We start from the raw sequence: 12,669 nt of genomic DNA on the forward strand, positions 1-12,669 counted from the left end.
AGTACAGTGCAGCCTCAAAATGGACCACGGGGCTGCTACACTGCTGAGCCACAGAGATTTTGATTCACGCGCGGCAGCACTGCATCAGCATAACAAATGTGTCATTAACGAGTATAAAACCCCGTTGATTTTAGCAGAGAGACGAGTAGTCTGGCAGCACCCACCATGACATGGCCAAGTTAGTAATCATCTGCTTATGGTTCAACAAGGAGCCGACGTGTCTGGCTCATCATCTCCACCAGACCAGCTCCCCATACTAAGTCCACCGCCTGGGGACTTAGCACTGTGCTTCTCTTCAGCAGCAGCGAAAATTGTGCCTTGGAAGGCAGCAGTCAGTGTCTGAGGTGATGTGGCTGGCTGCTCATCAACAAAGGGGCGAGTGCTGCAGCGCTCACCATCAACGCCTTTGGGAGTGAGCTCATCTTCCAAGTCCTAACGGTCTCCACGAGAATTCTGTCACTTGTACATGCCGCTGCAACTTGCCACATGATTCCACACTGTGCAAACTGGGGAACGCATTGCTGAGGAAGATACATAAGTGCCAGCATAGCTGGGCACAGACCTCACAACCAGCCACATAGACAGCAGACAGGTTCTGCAGTTGTCAGTGGGTATCCCATGCCGCACTGCCAAGATGATCCAAGAGGATCACAACATGCGGATGTTGTAAATAAGTAGAATAAAATTATTTTACCTGGAACAGCGTTTTCCTAATCTCTATCCCCTATCGAACATCAAATTATTCACCATACTAGCCCGTAGCTCCAGGGCGATTATAGTTTTGTGTCAGAAGTCATTGTTTGGCAGCTGGTGCCAAAAGAGTCGAGTCCCACACAGAGACTCGGTGGAAAATTTGTCGGACTGAATACGTTAGATCCATATGTAAACGCACAAAATGGGGGAGAATTTTGAGGCAAATCTATATGTACACTACGTAACCGAACCTAGGACATTAAATGCCTTTTTGAGTGGCCCACCACCGATATCTCTAGAAGCGTTAGGACAGGTACCCCGAAAGAATTGTACTCTGCTGTCATGACGACTATAAAGTTTGTGGAAACTGCTGTAGCAGCAGGAATACGTGATAAGTGACGTTTTCTACGCTAGCGTAAAGCGCTATACATGTAGACGATAGCCTCAGTATTGTAAGTGTGGTGTGGTTGGACATTATCAATGCGATCGCAAGGACAGTAACAGTAATTAAGGGGAAACAGACAAGAGGCAACCCCCAAATACGCCGAGTGGCGTTCCCAGTAAATTTCTAAGCTACAGGTTCGTGTGCAGATACGGAATATGGTAAAGTGGAATTTGTGAGAGGCAAGAATCACAATCTGTTGTTGGACACATGGGTGCATGTGTCAGTGACATGTATGTAACTTGTTGATCGGAGATGACTGAACTCATTACGCTGTAATTTTCACGGGGTTGGAGACACTAATGTGGGGTCTTTGGTTTCAGCAATATTGAATTCTCAGTTTGGGGCAGAACATTTTAAGCAACGTGTTTAAGTCGTGCCTCGTGTAATCGAAGATTACTCTATGAGTCTATGATTAGACTTTCTGATTACACAGAATGCCAAAATTGGCCTCATGCGACGTCTGGTTGAATTTAGAGGGATATCATTTCAGCTACGGGAATCTGTCGCCAGAGAAGTACTGTTGCAAAGTTTGTCCGTCTTAAGAGCTGAACCGATTGAACTTCGGACAACACTAAGGCTTACTTCACACGATATTGTGCCGCAAGGCACCGGAAAGGTGCTCTTGATGAGTATGGAACTAGAGTGGACGGTTAATATTTTGTGTAGGTAGACCCACTTGCAGAAAAATGGTTAAAATGGGTCTAAGCACTATGAGACTTAACATCTGAGGTCATCAGTCTGCTAGACGTAGAACTACTTAAGCCTAATTAACCTAAGGACATCACACACATCCTTGGCCGAGGCAGTATTCGAAGCTGCGACCGTAGCAGCAGGGCAGTTCCGGACTAAAGCGCCTAGATCCGCTCGGCCACTTGCAGAAAATGATGTGCTTAACACATCACGTTGTTCAGTGAGAAGAAGCATTGTATTTGTACAGGGGAAAGGTAATAGCAAAATTGTACCTTAAATGTAGTTAATTTTGGTGCTGATGAGATAAAACTGATCAAGGGATTGTTGGTAGGTACTCTGTACGTCACAGATGAGAATGACTGGGACACGGCAAGTGTGCACCATGACACATTCTGCCGCTAAAACTGCAGTATGTAAGAAGATAGAGAATCTGGAACGAATTGAAAGAGTGAAAACGCAAAAATTGTTATTACAGTTTGAGGACTTGGCTTTGCCTCAATGCCCTTTGCTAGCAACACCTGTGACACAACATCGAATTCCTACTGGGAATAAAGTACCAATATATCATAAACTATATTGCATACCTTGGTATTTATAATCAGTTATGGAAGATTTTATAAACCAGCAGTTAGCTGATGGAATAACGAAGGAGAGCACTAGTCTATGGGGAGCCACTGCCATGGTTGTGACAAAGAAGTAACCAGGTGGGTCTAAGAAACATAGGTTGACATAGGTTGTGCTGTGACTACAGACATCCTGACAGCAAGACAGCGACGGAGGCGTACCTGACACCACATACTGAAACTACTGAGTGCTTGGGAGAGTGCAAGTATTTCTCTGCCATCGATCTACGGAGTGTGTACCGCCTGGTATTTCCTTTGCACTGACCGAAGACAGCATTATCGGTACCTTGGGGTCATTATCAATATCGAAAGATGCCATTTTGGACCAAAAATGCGCCAATAATATTTGACTGGTTGTTGGATAGTGTACTTTGAGGGCCGAAAACTTCGGCAATGTGTGATACAACGGGATGATGTCTTCTTTTCCCAAAGGATTCGACTGAGCATAGACAACAGTAACAAGAATTTTTTAAAAGTTTATGTGCAGTAAATTTGAAGCTAAGTACTGAGAAGTGTCATTTTGCTTTGGAAGAAGTTGCATAATTGGAGAATGTAGTTAGTATTGAAGGAGTTAGACAGATCCAAGATTGGTACAAGCAGTGCAAGATTTTCCAGGTGCTAGAATAGTAAAGAGTTCCAATCATGTTTGAGTTTGGCAAATTATTATCTAAAATTTGTGAAAGGTTCTGTAGATGTGTAAATTCCAGTGGGCAAAAGGAAGCATTTGAGGAACTGAAGAGAACATTAACATCGAGTTGTGTGTTAGTTATCCGGGACTCCGAGAAAGAGTATTTGATTTCATGTGACGCTTCCAGTCAGGTATTGCAGCGTGTTTTGTGTCAGGCGTTAATCAGTAAAGAACATTCTGTAGCATACACTTATCGACAGTTCAAAAGAGCAGAGAGGAACGACTTCATGACACAAAAGGGAATGCTTAGTTTGATGTGTGGGATTACGTATTTTCAGTGTAGTTTCTGTGAGAAGAAATTTAAGGTGGTAACCGACCATGCATCTCTTAAACGGTTCTTGAGGCTAAAGAACCCTTCTAGTTGGCTCATGAGACAGGCATTAAAATTGAGTAAGCCCAAATATGAATTTGTACCTAAGTCTGGTAAGAAACACAGGAACGCGGATGGTTTAAGCAGACAGGTAACGATAATACAGGCACTGGATCACAGCCATGAACAATGGTAAGCAGAGTAACATGTTGACACCGATTTCAAGCTGTACATGAGCGTCCACAAGACGTTGTATGTGACAGCCTGTTATGTAAGACAGATTGGGGCTCCGTGTGGTAGTGCCAGCTAAGCCGAAGGAAGAAGTTCTGGAGGAAGCACATGGTCACATGCTGTCTGGGCTTTGAGGTTGTAGAAGAATGAATACGAGGGTAGTAGAGCTTTGCTGGTGCAAAGTAAGGAAGATATGGACCAGTAGTAAAAAAGTGAGTACAATGAGAAGATCTGTGCCATAAGCTAGTACATTGCAAAGATTGCCAGAAACGACTTATGCTTTTCAAATGAATGGGGTGGATACCCTTGAACCATTTAACTAGGCTCATGCAGGGGACTATTTCATATTAAATACTAGCCTCCCTCCATCTTCTCTCTGGCCATTCCCTCCTCCCACTCCCCTTGCCCATCTCTCCTCCGTCCTCCTCTCTCTGTGCATCACCCACCTTTCTCTCTGCCCATCTCCTCCTAACAAGTCCCAATATCGACTTCCTCCCCCCACCCCACCCTGTCTGTCCTTTTACACACCTTCGCAGCTGCTGGATCTGTGAAGACAATACCTTCAATGACCGAACACCGCTTGGTTTTAATGGGTGACTGATTAGGATTAGTTCATATTATGTGGTAAAATTAATATCTTAATCCTATACGACCTAAATACAACTTGCTGCTTTCGTAAAACCGATGGCTGAAAGGAAACAGAACAACACATTGTTGTCTATTCTATTTTTGGTTGAAAATATGTATATGAGAAAGAAACTATATGGGAGGAGCAACTTGTCTAATGGTTTACATGGCCTCCTATTGTAGTTGAAACTGGCTACAAGAAATAAATTAAAACCGCACATTTTCACAGCACAATGTTTTCTTTCTTGCAGGCGGTTTTAAGAGAAACCCCGCGCATTGTCGTTTAGAGAATGTATAGCCTATGTCTGTCTGCATATTCATTAGCTTATCGAGTAAAAATTTAAGGTATATCGGTCATGAGCCTTTCGAGATTTGAGGTGACAACGTTTTCTTTGTATAGATAACATACATATTTGTACATTATGCATATTAAATATATATATATATATATATATATATATATATATATATATAACCTATGTGTGCCTAAATGTTCATTAGAGCATCGTGTAACAATGTGAAGTAAATCGGTCAAGAACATACCAAGATAGTTAGTAACAATGTTTGCCCATATATATACAACGTTGCATAAAAGATTGAATTAAACTGGTCAACAACTTTTCGAGATTTTTGGTAACAACGATTCTCCTTTATATATTACATATAAACTTATATATTACATGTATTAAAAAGATGCATAGCCTATGTCCATCAGCATGTTCATTAGAGTATCATGTAAAAATTTGAAGTAAATCAGTCAACAACTTTTCAGTATTTTTGGAAACAATATTTCCCCTTTATATATTACATACATATTTAGATAGTATATATATTGAAAATATATAGCCAGTTTCCGTCTGAATGTGCATTTTTGGTAACAATATTAAAGAAAGACGTTTTTATATTGTACTATACATTATTGATAAGTTAACTTGCTCAAGCTGAGTGATAAGGAGCGATATGTAAATATTCGACTTGAATAGAGACGATTTCTCAGCCAAGATCGCATTTGTAAGGCCTTTCCTTACAATCACCGGTTTTGGTAAACAGAGTTATCATCATTTAATCTGAGTACAGGTTAATACATGTGGTCAGTTTGAGCTACAAGTGTAATCCATATCTTAATTAGCTGGACAGTTGACCTAAGATGCATTGGCATGTCAAAGTTAAAGTCATCATACACAATATGTTCAAAGTTAAAACCAGTATTTACAAAATGATTAGCCATGTAGTTCCCTCCGATATTACAGATGGCAGAGCACGTCATTGATGCCAGAGCGCCACAGATCTGCCAGCAAAACTAGCCACAAGAAGCATCCGTCACAGTATCCTATAGTCTACATAAATTCCTTAACTCTCGCCTTCTACCGACCTCCTGCCATATTCTGACGATTCTGAGTACCTAGCTGCATATAGCATCCCGCCAACTCTTTCATGCCTCTCTCCAAATTCACCTCAAAGTCCCGGTAGAATTTAAATTCCACGTAAACGTCCCGGAAAGCCAAGCTACCATCTTTGACAGTATCGGTGATTTCCACCTTTCCATCATTTCTAATCCACGTAAACGTCCCGGAAAGCCAAGCTACCATCTTTGACAGTATCGGTGATTTCCACCTTTCCATCATTTCTATGTCCTTAATTGCCAAGTAAGATGTGTATCTATATTGAAGATCCTTTAAATTTTTATCTGCCTATAGTTAATGAAGCAAAATAATGCCTTGTATGTTTCTTATTACATAAATTTTGTAAAAAATGTAATTTTTACCCTGAAGTGAGGTTCTACTCGTTGCCACGCCGCCGCTCATGGAGACCTGAAATAATAACAAAGAAAAAAATCACTACTTTATCTTTTTGTGTACCTACATCAATACACTGACAATACCCTTTTGCATCTACATTACTACTCTGCAATTCACACTTAAGTTCCAGGCAGAGGGTCATCGAACAACCTTCAAGCTACTTCTTTGCAGTTTCACTCTCGAACAGCGCGCGGGAAAAATTGACGCTTGCATCTTTTTGTAAGAGCTCTGGTTTCTCTTATTTTATCGCGATGATCATTTCTCCTTATGTACGTTGACAACAATAAAATATTTTCACATCCAGAGAAGAAAGATGATCACTGAAACTTTGTGAAAACATCCTGCCGCAACGAAAAACGCCTTTGTTGTAAGGATTTCTCTCCCAATTCGCTTATCATATCAGGGGCAGTCTCTTCCCTATTTCGTGATAATACAGAACGAACTGCCCTTCTTTGAATTTTTCAGTGTCCTCCGGATAACGTATCAGGTGCAGTTCCCACAGCGCACAGCAATACTCCAGAAGAGGGAGGACAAGCCTAGTGTAAGTGCTCTCTTTAGTATAGTGCTGCATTTTCTAGGTGTTATTCCAATAAGCCACAGTCTTTTGGTTTGCTTTACCACTGCATTATCTACGTGATGGTTCCAATTCAAGTATCCTTAACCGTAATTTAACGGATTCCTCTTAATACTTACGTGGATGATTTCGCTCTTTTCACTTCATAGAGCCAAATGCCACTTCTCGCACTATACAGGTGTCTCGTCTAAATCATTTTGCAATTCGTTTTGATTATCTAATGACTTTACAAGACAATTAATGATAGAATCATCTGCTCAGGTTATCTCTTAAATCCTGTAGTAGATCAGGAACAACAGAGGACGCTAGATATTACTTCAGTTTTGCTGGATAACTTTCAGTCAGTTCGACTTTCTGACAAGAAATCAGGAATCCAGTTGCACAATTGAGAGGGCATTCCATATATACGCAATTTGATTAGATGTCGCTTACGCACAGTGGTGTCAAAAGCTTTCTAGAAATCTACAAATGTGGAATCAATTAGACATCCCCTGTTGATAGCACTCATTACTTTGTGAGAATAAAGAGCTAGTCGTGTTTCACAAGAACGATTTTTCCTGAATCCTTGTCGGCTCTTCGTCAATAAATCGGTCTCTTCGAGGTAATTCACAATGTTCGAACACAGTATATGTTCCAAAATCCTACTGCAAATCGACGTTAGAGATATGTGTCTGCAATTCAGCGAATTACTTCTATTCTTTACCTTGGGTATTGCTGAGACTTGTGCAACTTTCCACTCTTTAGGTACGGGTCTTTCAACGAACGAGCGGTTTCATAAGATTTCAAAGTATGGAGCTACTGTATCAGCATACTGTGAAAGGAACCTGACTTGTATACAATCTGAACCGGAAGCCTTGCTTTCCTTACGTTTAAGGTGCTTCATTACACCAAGGGTCTACTTCTAAGTTATCTATGTTGGCAGTTATTCTTGATTCGAATTTTGGAATATTTACTTCGGTTTCTTTGAAGAAGGAATTTCGGAAAACCGTGTGTAGTAACTCTGCTTTAGTGGCACTTTGGTTAGCAAAATCACCATCATTATCACGCAGGGAAGGTATTGTGGTTTGTGACAAGTGTACTTTACATTAGGACTGTTAATATTCTTAAAAATATCGGGAATCCGATACATCTATATTTAAAAATATCATTATAGGTCCTCTGTATATCGGCAAAGGTATCGATATATCGACGGAAATTAGCGACGTACTGGCCGATAAAAATAACAGCTGCACATTGTAAATATACTGCCAGTTTTAGAACTTTATATTTAAGTATTCACTTATTATTAGATATTCTGTACATCAACAAACTCCCCCGTGGACCAAGAATTAAAAGGAAAACGATGCACGTCTACGCTTGGCGAAAACCATTTTGCTAACAATGGTAACTATATATAAGTGGCACAATAAAAGGTGTCCGATACGTCCGTCGTTCCGTTTCGTCACATATCGGATTTTTCCGGAACACTTCATGTCGACTTCCCTATGTTTTCATTTCTGCCAACGCTAGTGACCTTGCAGTTGTAGTGTCAAAATTTCATGGTGAAGTTAAACGTTGCAGTTTCTGTTGGTAGCGCCGATTATGTCAGCATTTCCCCTCACATGTCTCCTCCCACCGCAAAGACCAATCTTGTCATTTAGATTTTTGTTCATCATTTTCAGCAACTGTTTTTGAAGAATGCCAATGTGAAGAGATAGCGCACTACTTGCGTTGAAATTGTTTTTTAACGCCACTGGTGTGCTACTTCTTCACATCGGACATCTTGTTGTTCCATTCACATCGCCACTCCTCAGTGCAATCGGACTTCTTTTGTGCCACATATACGTGCTTCACACAGCCAAAGTGAAAGATTGAGTGTGATGAAAGCTCAAAAAGTAGTAAGATTTCTTCACAAAATGAAAGTAAAATTATGTTCTGCTACAATTTCAAAAGAACAACTTCAAATATTTACAGAAAATTCTGGAAAAAAAACATAATATAAAATAAAAATCCTGGTACCCGATATTACCATTTTGATATCGATATATAGGGAGAAAAATTATCCCCGATATATATCGATGCTTTTTGGAAAAAAACTGATATGTCGGTAGTAATTTATCAACAGCCCTACTTTATATACGACCAGAATTTCTTTGGGTTTTCTGCCTAATTTCAAGACATAGTTCCGTAGGGAAAACTATTAAAAGTATATCGTACTACAGTTCGCCCTAAATGTCGAGTTTCTGTAAAACTTCGCCAATCTTGAGGGTTTTGCGTTCTTTGAATTTTGGCATGCTTTTTTCGTTGTTTCTACACCAGTGGTCTGACCTCTTTTGTGTACCATGGAGGATCAGTAGCATATCTTATTAATTTATTTGGTATATATCTCTCAATTGCCGTCGATATTGTTTCTTTGAATTTAAACCATATCTAGTCTTCGCTTACGTAGATTGGAAGGAGCCTCTTAGGAAGGCGTCAAGCAAATTTTATCTTTGTTTCTTAATTACATGTATCTTGCTTTCATTTTTTGTGGGTTTGGATATTACAGTATTGAGTCTCTCTACAACAACCTTGTTGTCGCTAACCCCTTGATCCGTCAAGATACTTCCTATTTGCTAAGGATTGTTTGTTGCTAAGAGATCAAGTGTATTTTCGAAATCATTTGCACTTCGAGTGGTCTCCTGAACTAATTGTTCAAAATAATTATCTGAGATAACATTCAGTGCAATTCCAGACGACGTTTTTGCCTACCACCGACTTCAGGAAGGAATTATTAATTCATTTTGGTTGTCAGATATAACCTCTGCCCATACCAACTCACAAGAACTGTCTACGTCAAATGCACTACAAGGTAAACTATGTCTGACAGCAATAAACAATCCACAACTAACTGTATTTAATATATCCTTGCTGAAAATGGTTAGGTCCGTTGTAAAAATTTCGGCTGAACTTATTTCCGTCTTTAGCCGGCTTTCCATACCTATAACGATTTGAGGCTCAGTGCTTTCTATTATCGCTTGGAGCTCTGGTTCTTTGCCAACACAGCTATGACAATTTACAACTACGACATCGACTGCTGCTATGTCTGTCTTTCTGTATTTGCCCTGCACCATTTTAGACCGAAGCCTTTTCTGTAGTTTCACGAGACACTCTAATCTAAATACCTCCCAGTATCCTCCAAACAGCCCCTGCTGCCTGTGTAGCTGCTACCTGTATATAGTTGATCCCTGACCCATTAAGCGGAACCGCAAGCCAACCACCCTATAGCTCAAGTCGAGGAATTGGCAGCCTACACTGTCGCAGTATTGTCTGAGCCTCTGATTCAGTTCTGTACCAAACGACCACAGTCGACTCTGTCGATGATGGTACAGATTGTGAGCTCCGCCCTCATCTTTCGAGCAGGCAGTCTTTGCCGCTTCAGCTGGCCACCCGAAAGCAGAGAGACTCTCTTCCGATCCAAAGAGACACACATAGTTATTACCGATATGAGAACTACCTGCAGTTGGCCGTACCCTGTGTTCTTCATGGCATCCGGAAGCAGCCTTTCCCTATCTGGAATGACTCCTACCAGCATGCATACCGTTTTCCTTACTCTGAATACGATGCCTTGTCCCTAAGATCTTTCTAATACTTCCTCAATAATTTCACTTTCTAATAGTTGGTAACAAACAAAGCACAGGGCAAATACTCTCACCAACTATACTGAGAGGCTGATTTTATAATCAAATAAACCTCTCCGACGACTTGTTCCAGGAACAAATCCGCTGCAGTTGGCCCAAAAGGCATAGTCAGTGCCCAGCAACAATGGTATCTGCCCAAACACAAACAAATCCTTTTTCTGTTCTTTTTTTTCTCTTCACATGGTCTTCAGCAGCTAACGACCATTTAGCCAGTTAAAGATAAATAAGTGACATACAGTACAAAACCGTAGACTGATGACATACAGGACATACACTACTGGCCATTAAAATTGCTACACCACGAAGGTGACGTGCTACAGACGCGAAATTTAACCGATATGAAGAAGATGCTGTGATATGCAAATGATTAGCTTTTTAGAACATTCACATAAGGTTGGCGCCGGTGGCGACACCTACAACGTGCTGACATGAGGAAAGTTTCCAACCGATTTCTCATAAACAAATAGCAGTTGACCGGCGTTGCCTGGTGAAACGTTGTTGTGATGCCTCGTGTAAGGAGGAGAAATGCGTACCATCACGTTTCCGACTTTGATAAAGGTCGGATTGTAGCCTATCGCCATTGCGGTTTATCGTATCGCGACATTGCTGCTCGCGTTGGTCGAGATCCAATGACTGTTAGCAGAATATGGACTCGGTGGGTTCAGGAGGGTAATACGGAATGCCGTGCTGGATCCCAACGGCCTCGTATCACTAGCAGTCGAGATGACAGGCATCTTATCTGCATGGCTGTAACTGATCGTGCAGCCACGTCTCGATCCCTGAGTCAACAGATGGGGACGTTTGCAAGACAACAACAATTTGCACGAACAGTTCGAGGACGTTTGCAGCAGCATGGACTATCAGCTCGGAGACCATGGCTGCGGTTACCTTTGACGCTGCATCACAGACAGGAGCGCCTGCAATGGTGTACTCGACGACGAACCTGGGTGCAAGAATAGCAAAAGTCATTTTTTCGGATTAATGCAGGTTCTGTTTACAGCATCATGATGGTCCCATCCGTATTTGGCGACATCACGGTGAACGCACAATGGAAGCGTGTATTCGTCATCGCCATACTGGCGTATCACCCGGCGTGATGGTGTGGGGTGCCATTGATTACACGTCTGGGTCACCTATTGTTCGCGTTGACGGCACTTTGAACAATGGATGTTACATTTCAGATGTGTTAGGACCCGTGGCTCTACCATTCATTTGATCACTGCGAAACCCTACATTTCAGCAGGATAATGCACGACCGCATGCTGCAGGTCGTGTACGGGCCTTTCTGGATACAGAAAATGTTCGACTGCTACCCTGTCTAGCACATTCTCCAGATTTCTCACCAATTGAAAACGTCTGGTCAATGGTGGCCGAGCAACTGGCTCGTCACAATACGCCAGTCACTATTCTTGATGAACTGTGGTATCGTGTTGAAGCTGCATGTGCAGCTGTACCTGTACACGCCATCCAAGCTCTGTTTGACTCAATGCCGAGGCGTATCAAGGCCGTTATTACGGCCAGAGGTGGTTGTTCTGGGTACTGATTTCTCAGGATCTATGCACCGAAATTGCGTGAAAATGTAATCACATGTCATTTCTGGCATAATATATTTGTTCAATGAATACCCGTTTATCATCTGCATTTCTTCTTGGTGTAGCAATTTTAATGGCCAGTAGTGTAGATATGAGTTTCACAAAGACTTTAGAAGCCTGCTGTTGATTGACGTCAATGCGAGATATTTTACAACTGCTCTGGTAAGCTGCGTCACTGCTACAAAGATATCTTGGTAGCATCTGAAACTTTAAAAAGCTCTGTAGTATATGTGGGATTACTCAAAGAAAGCAGAACGGACCACTCGTAGCAAACTCTGCTTTCGAACGACATAGCTGTTGTAAAAACGATTGTCTTTGTCTCTCCCAATTTGAACCTGCAAAGAGAATGTGAACGATGTCACATTCCGTAGTGTTAAAGCAGTCATAGAATGGACTCGAAGAAATTCCAATGCGGTCAAGGTGCATAGGAATCCTTTCATGAATAGTTATTCAGAAGGCATACAGGGCGAAATAACGACCTTATCGCTTCTGCTGTCAGGTTACACATTTGGCCGACTTATAATCAAAGTCATCCCTCACTCCACTTTCCTCCCCCGGTCCAAGGAATCACTGGCACATGTATACAGTACATTCAAGGTCACCCAGGTGAACCCCCACACTATCCACACAATTAGGCAACTGACTGAGTTATATTCAAGATCATCTAGGTGGACCCCTACACTACCCACACCGCTTAGGCAAGTGGACTAGGTTATGATGTAACTCATTACCAGTCAC

The 12,669-nt window shown here is 41.5% G+C and overlaps 1 long non-coding RNA gene across 1 annotated transcript in view; it reads right to left on the reverse strand.

Annotated features, from left to right (window-relative positions):
• LOC126185036 (uncharacterized) overlaps positions 1–12,669 on the reverse strand; it is a 1,000,382-nt gene that overhangs the window by 420,862 nt on the left and 566,851 nt on the right. Inside the window, exon 2 of the long non-coding RNA XR_007536933.1 lies at positions 6,073–6,118. This is a non-coding gene — a long non-coding RNA (uncharacterized LOC126185036). The remainder of the gene's footprint in view (positions 1–6,072; positions 6,119–12,669) is intronic.

This window comes from Schistocerca cancellata, chromosome 4 (genome assembly GCF_023864275.1).
Source record: "Schistocerca cancellata isolate TAMUIC-IGC-003103 chromosome 4, iqSchCanc2.1, whole genome shotgun sequence".
Classification (NCBI taxonomy): domain Eukaryota; kingdom Metazoa; phylum Arthropoda; class Insecta; order Orthoptera; family Acrididae; genus Schistocerca; species Schistocerca cancellata.